This window comes from Hyposmocoma kahamanoa, unplaced genomic scaffold (assembly GCF_003589595.1).
Source record: "Hyposmocoma kahamanoa isolate Upper Pololo Valley unplaced genomic scaffold, ASM358959v1 64, whole genome shotgun sequence".
Taxonomy (NCBI): Eukaryota; Metazoa; Arthropoda; class Insecta; order Lepidoptera; family Cosmopterigidae; genus Hyposmocoma; species Hyposmocoma kahamanoa.
In genome coordinates, this window is record NW_020653852.1 from 4,052,543 (window position 1) to 4,060,562 (window position 8,020).

Genomic DNA, 8,020 nt, shown 5'->3' on the forward strand with positions numbered 1-8,020 from the left:
GTTATTAAATATTTCAGGGAAAATAAGGACTTTATTAAATAACAGTGCTCGGGACTGACTAGTATGCCAAGGGACTTGCATATTATACGACAAAAATAATTAATTTACAACTCCATTTTGATGTCGAGTTCTTAGGTTTTCGCGACTGTTACACATAGGAAATGAAACTATTTTTCCGGATTTTAATCGAGTATATTTGTTTTTTCATACAAACCGACATTTCGGGCCCTTTACAGGTCCCATAGTCACGGTTGACTGAGGTGGTTCAGTCATCAACCAGTTACATCTTTATGTTTGCATTAATATTAGACATAATTGGTCGATGACTGTACCACCTCAGTCAACCGTTATCATTGTATGACTGTTTGTGTGTGAATATTCAATTATTTTTTGTAAAATTACTGCAACAACTTGTCATAATTATTAAATTAAAAACGAACACTTAGAAAAAATACACTGCGTTCCGGCTGCATTCGAACTAACGTCTTCTAGCAAACCCTGCTTACCGCTATGCCAACTAAGCCACGGAACGAATCAACGGATCACACGAATTTTTCCATTAGCTTGTTGCGGATCTTTGTTTTGGTTTTTAACGACTTTTTTGCCGTAGCGCCATCTTTGAGAAATCTATAAAAGTTTTTCTTCATTCAACGAAGTACCTTTACAGGTACCTTTTTAATAGATTCTATAGTACCAAAGAAATGTGCATCGACCGTTGTAGCAATTAAGGATTAATAACTTGCAGCACAACTTTGTCTGTTATTCCTGGTACACAATACATTGAAACATTTCCGATAATGAAGAACATCCGCTATGTAAATTGAGTTCACTGTGAAGTTATCCCGAAGTGTAAACTAAGGTAGCTTAGAAAGCAGTTTCGTTCCCTAAAGGCTCCCTCGTATGCCTTGAACATGCAGAATTTACAAGTAACTTTGCAAGCGGCAAGTACTATTGTAACATTTTGCGAAAAAGATGAAGTTTGACATGGAAGGACATCTTCAGGGAGCTGGGTTAAAATGGGCTCTGTTTAATTCTTAACGTACGGAAGTTTCGAAGTCGAGTGTATATCTTTTTACAAACACACAAAATTTGTAATCGTCTTCAACAAAGGAGGAGGTTCTAAATTCGACTGTATTTTTTTGTCACGAGATTATTTTTTGAATTTGGCATTTGTGACCCGATTTTAATGATTCTTTTTTTTTAGAAAAAGGGTACCTGAGTATTGGGTCCATTCAAATTTGTAGAAAATATTCTACCTCTAAGCGTAACTTGGCAAAATGTAAAACCGGGATAGATGCCGCAGTGGGATAGGTACCTCGTTTTCAAAAAACCTAACTTCCCCAAATCGCAACAAAGAATAATTTATTTAATTAAGGAGTATAGACACCACTCGTCAAAGTTCCTGCAGGGCTTCGTGTGGAATAGACGCGTTTGGCTTGTGCATGCCTTTATCTCCGCGACGAACACGATAAACGGTTCAAAATTTCACACGCAAGTATTTACTGTCGCATAACTTTGTTAATTATAATAAATTCCGTTTTTTATTATAACTATACACTGGTTCATTAACTGCGCACCTAGGTGTCAATAATCGCTTTTTTGTAACTAGCTTAGTTATATAATAAAAGGGTATCTGTCCATATCGAATAGGATAGTCGCCTCGATTTTTCGCGGTATAGGTTGAGGCAAAGGACAAGACGAACGTTAGGAAAAGAAAATAAAGAAATACATTATTTTAGTGAAAAAGACATGAAAATGATAATAATTTAAAAGTAATTAAAAGTACCAAAAAGACAATTTGTTCAAAGTTCAAACAGCGAACATTTTTTGTATAGAATGTTTTGATAGCTACAAAAATACGAAGTGAAGTAGGTAGTAACTTTAAATACGTATGTATTTATTATTAAAGATGTAATATGTATATACAACATATTAAAGGTTATAAATAAAACATTTTATTATGAATTTTACTATTTTATTCTATCCTTCTTAGTATTTTCATTAGTGGCGTCTATCCACATAGGTAGGCATCTATCCTCAAAAAAATAGGTTTGCAAAAAGTCTATTTCTTCAAAATGAGTAAATGTTAGATCAATAAAATCAAGTATTAATGTGATGTAAAAGACTAAACTAGTTATATCCATAGGAATTATTCATGGTAAACTAATAATTTTTAAATTAGGAGGCCCCTTCAAAAAGTGGGACATCTATCCCGGTTTTATCTAATTGAAAATGCAATGCAAGAATTTTTGAGGTCCGTTTTTTATAATATATTAGTTATAATTATAGTATAGTTGGGCGATACGGACGTGAATTTATTGACAAATAAAAACAAGGATTTTTTTTATTTAAATCGAGCATTTTCATCTCCATCTCACTTGGTAGAAAGTGACGATGAGGTCTACGATGAGCAGCTTGTTGCAGATCTTGTTTTTTGTTTTTAGCATGCACATAGAAAAATTCGTAGAATCTGTTGGTTGAAGAGAGTCAGGCACGGCATGCTGGTTCAAATCCAGCTGGATTGATGGAATTTTTTTTAGTGTTCCATATTTGTAATAATAATTTGTGTTCACCATACTTTTTTCTTAAAATGTCATAGAATTTGAAGATACAAGCCCGTATATTTGTTTTATGACTTAACAATAATTTACTATAACAACTTAGATAAGAAGACTGTGTGTGATACCAGTAAGTTAAGGCGAGTCATCGGTGGAGAAGCCGTAAAAACTGTTTTGCTAGAACATAACGGTTATTTATTACTAAATAACGATCTTACAATAAAAAATGCACTTCAGGATATTGCCTAAAGAATTTACTAATATATTACACGATAGAATGTACTTTATCCGATCATACAAAATCCTGAAAACAGGCTGTTTAAGAATAAAATATCCAACTTTATACATAATCTTTATATAGAGATATATCTTTATATATTATTTTTATTTAAATATATATACATACACATTATATAGGCACATATTCAAACATCACACCCACAACACACGCAAATAAGACACACACAGACACGCACTCACGCACACAAGCATACACACACGCACATGCATACACATTCGTACGCTAATAACAAGTACTGTCTAGTCTTACTTTGTATTTTTGTGGTTTTACTTATTTTAAGAAGTTTAATCATTTACTCACTTACTCCTTATTACTTAGTAATTCAGTCGCATTATTCAAGGGATGGGGCCTGGTGACTTGTAATACAGGTGAAATACCTACATCAATCACCAGCTCCCACAACATACTACTGTAACGTACCTACTAAGATTTATACTGTGTTGTATTTTGTGGTGAGAAATAAATTATTTATTGTTATTACTATTATAAGAGATAATTTCTCTTTAAGTAAATAGTACAGAGAATATACTACATTTTGGTTTTCATTTGGAGCCCTATTAGTTTTTAAATTCATAATTATCCTAAAATGTAGAAATTGTCCAGTGATTTAAAGCCACGCTGCGGCATTAGTCGGCAAAGGTTGCTTGTCGACGTCGGATTTCTCCGCCTGGTCTTATTTTATTCATACTAATTTACAGCTCGCGAATTGCCAATAAAACGAAGTGATACCCCGGTGACCAAGAGGTGGCTTTAGGAACGTGGGATGTTCTGCAATGGGTAAATGATATTCACAAGATCGTGGACGTTGATGAGTGAGACAAACTCAGAGACAGTACAAGCTACGGAAGGTCAATACCGCGCAGTAGGTGAAATCAGTCTATGATGATGACGATGATGACATTTTCCTCAAATGGCTGATTGAAACAGCCATTTCATAGTCCAATATAGTTATTACAAGATCTTCAAGAATAATAACAATGTCCTAGACAACCACATCGATTGCTTGTCCTCAAAGTAAACCTAGATCAGAACCAATTTACAAAAGTTATGTATATATATTTTTACAAGTTATTTTCCCAATTTTTTCCTACCGAGAATCGAACCCAGGATCTCCTCCTTCAGCGCCCACTGTTGGACCACCGACGTCGTTAAACTTGGAGATAAACTTATTTCTTATAATATCCCTTTAATCAGGTAGAAAAATAAAAATCGGTAACGATCGCGTCAAACCGGTAATGCTCAAAGGGATACAGAACTAGCTTCGCTTATTGATTTCCGCTATTACATTCGTTTGTACAGCTCTCTACTTTTATTAAACCAGTGAAAAAAGAACGTTATCAATGATTTCCCTCATAGCTGTTTTTGTTAAATTGCAAATTAGTAAATTCGTTGACGCAAAAGCGCGTTTGGACATTAGGGCGCTCCCTCACCGCGGGCATTCCATTAATAATTAATAATAAATTGAACTTAATAAAAATTCATTCAATAAAATAATTTGTAAAACTTAATGTAGCGTAAATTGGAATGTTTTCTTTGTAAAATTAAAAATAATGTATTTAATTATTGTAACTATAGTGAAAAAATAAAGTGGTTTGCATCAATATTAGACATAACTGGTTGAAGACTGTACCACCTCAGTCAACCGTGACCATGGGACCTGTAAAGGGCCCGAAACGTCGGTTTGTTTGAAAAAACAAATATACGTGTTTTAAATCCGGAAAAATAGTTTCATTTCCTATGTGTAACAATCGCGAAAACCTAAGAGCTCGATATACACATCTTCTCTTCTCTTTAGTCTTTTATTATTTCCTCACATTGTTTGAGCAAAGCACTATACATGCTTCGGCAGGAACGGGGTTTGTTGGACTCATACTAATACAATAGCACATGCTGGTCTAGCAATCCATTACTTCTCGGCCTCTGCAATAATTTGTTATAAATTAAAAAACAAATGTTCCTTTGTTTACATATAAATCCATTAATTATTTTACCTTTACAATTATCATAACTGTGTATTATTTTTACAAAAATAGTTTTTTTTTACAAAATGAAGTGTAGAAGAACTCAATAAGCTAAAGAAAATGGTTCTTGCTTAGTGCTCATGAACACCATTAAGTACAGGAAGATACATAAGTACGAACTTATGCCACGTCATAAGTAACAATAAGCACAAATTCCTCCAGCTTATCATCCAAGGCAAAACCGCTGGTGAACAAAGTGTACCGTAAGTCAGCAATCCTGGTTAAATAATTTGATGGAGTGGCTCTGCTGCAGTTCCACCACGCTATTTACAGCGGCAGCTTCTAAAGTCAGGATTGCCTTGAAGTTGTCCAGCTTCCGATAGGAGACGAATCCAAGGAAAAGAAGAACAAAAATTTAATAATTAGTACAATGGCCGCTAAAGTTATCCTTGGTCACCAATGACGATATGACGCGTGAGAAATTTCTGGTGAACACAAAACTTAAAAGCCACCAAAAAACGAAAAGCAACCACGCCCAACATTCAACCCACAACTCGGAAAGTGGCAGAAATATTTACTTGTCTACAAATATCTGTCAAAAGCATACAAAATATGGCTGTCGTGCTATGGGTAGTCCCTGCTAGATAAATTGCTCTTGTTTGACGTTTGTGTGCGCAACGATTCGACTCCATATGTAGGGATAGCTAGTAGTGACGTAACTCACGAAAGAAAATTGGCAGTTCACAGAAGATAGAGAAAGAATGTTTTCGGTCTAATGCAATACGAACATAATATGTGGCTATAGACACCGATACGAGCAAAAAGATTCTTTTAATTATTTTTTTCACTTGCTCGTGGAAATGGTCATCGTCGCCCATGGACATCTGCATATGTGAGCTCGGTTGACTTGCTTTTTAAAGCACCTCATGTCATAGCGTATTTGGGTCAACAAACAGTAGTCAAAATTCAAACTGATAACTATTGTTTTTACAGTAAATATGTAATTATTAAAATTGTCTTTAGTCTTTTGTTTTTTTACGTAATCTAAGACACTCAAGTGTCTTAGATTACGTAAAAAAGCCCCTTGCTGCAAAGGTATCTAACTGGGTGATAAAACTTTCATAGATTTCGTATAGGTGGCGCTGCGACTAAAAAATCGTTGAAAAATCACTCAAGTGTCTTAGATTACGTAAAAAAGCCCCTTGGCCGACCGTTTGATTCTGAGAGCCTTCTTACGCACTCGACAGAAAAGCGAATATTCAACAACAAACTGAAATCATCTTTATTTATATAAGTAAGCAAATTACACTTGAAATGGTCATAGTGATCAAATTGTACTGCTCATTCTTAAGGTAGAATCACCTGAGAAGAATGAGCCAAATATTGTAAGGGTTGCTTGCTCTTTGTAAATATACAGTTTGGCCCGGAAGTGATGCTTAAAACGAAATGTGGTAGGTTTGAATATTTTCAATCGATTCGACTACTACATTGGGGCTGGAAATTGATGATTCAAAAGGTATTCAACGCTGTGTTTTTTTGAAAAAAATCACTAATTTCGAATCCATCCGGATTGAAAGGTTTTTTCTGAGTGTTCGATCTTTGTATTAATAATTATAACAAACTAGTGGAGCAATTTCACAAAAAATAATTGAATATCTATACAATAAAAATTTTAAATACAGTGAATAGCGACATCTCTCGTCGGGCGTGGTAGCTGCAAAGGTATCTAACTGGGTGATAAAACTTTCATAGATTTCGTATAGGTGGCGCTGCGACTAAAAAATCGTTGAAAAATCAAATTCAAAGACACGACAAGCACATAGAAAAATTCGTCAGGTCCGCTGGTTCGTTCCGTGGCTTAGTTGGCATAGCGTCTGGCACGGTAAGCTAGAAGACGTCGGTTCGAATCCGGATCGAAGGAATTTTTTCTGAGTGTTCGATCTTTGTATTAATAATTACAACAAACTAGTGGAGCAATTTCACAAAAAATAATTGAATATCAATCCTAAAAATCACAAAAAATATCCACAAGGTCTTTTGAAGTGACTTTATTTGCATTATGTGTTTGAGATATGTACCTTTTAGACAGAACTATTTTCATAAAATGAACTAGCATAATTATGTCAATTGCAAATTGCCCTTTAGTGAACAATTTTCTGTTCACAAAAAAAAAAAACTTTATTTCAAGAGAATCTCACCAAAATAAACTGTACTGCGGAAAGGTTCTCCTATAACAGAAAAACTAGTGCATTTCATGCAGATTCTTATGATGTGTAACACATGGTACTTTATTTCTACAGTTCTTTTATTTGTTTTTTTTGTTAATGAGGTCAGTATTTTACATTTGACTACATTTATCATTCACAATATTTAGTTCCAACATCTTAGATCGAAAATACCTGAACTAAACGAGTTAAACGGGTCACTATCATGGATTTTTGTCAACCAAGTACGCATAAGCTGTATAGGAACTTTTAGAATAGAGTTTTTGTTTCACTATAGGTTTAAATCTCGTAAATGGTAAATTTTGAACATAGCCCGGAATCTTATTATAGAAGCGTATACATTAAATGAATTTGTGAATTTGTTAAGACGACTGTGAAGAACAGCTAGTTTATTTTTATTCCTTGTATGAATGTTATGTCTCTCACTATTTTTCATCATAAATAATAAAATAAATTTACTGCGATGTTAGAATATTAACCTCATTAAACGTGTCTCTCAAAGAGCAAATTGTCCTAACCGCGCGTTTTGGTTGAAATGTTTACCTAATGTAATGTAATTAAAGATCAAGTTGGCTTGAAAATTTTCTTTGAACGTCATTCCCTAATGATGCAATAAGAAAGTCAATGGATTTTACTATTCACTAGTTAAGCGTTAAGTTCGTTTTAACTCTTTTTTTCTCACTGATCTACTCAGAACCAAATGGGATTAGGAGGGCAGATACCTTAAGACTCGACTGTACATAATAAAGAGCATTTGTATTGTATTGTAAATTATTCTCAGATTCAATTGCATTAATATTTAAAGGCGGTTGCCTATTTGAAATGGTTAATTTTAATTTAAATGTGTTAATTGTAAACAAGTCTCAAGTTCAGACTGAAACGTTAACTGAAAAAACAGGAGCTTTCCGAAACCCAACCGCAGAACTTGAAACGAAGAAAATGAGTTTTGGTATTGACATTTTAGTCTGTACTTCA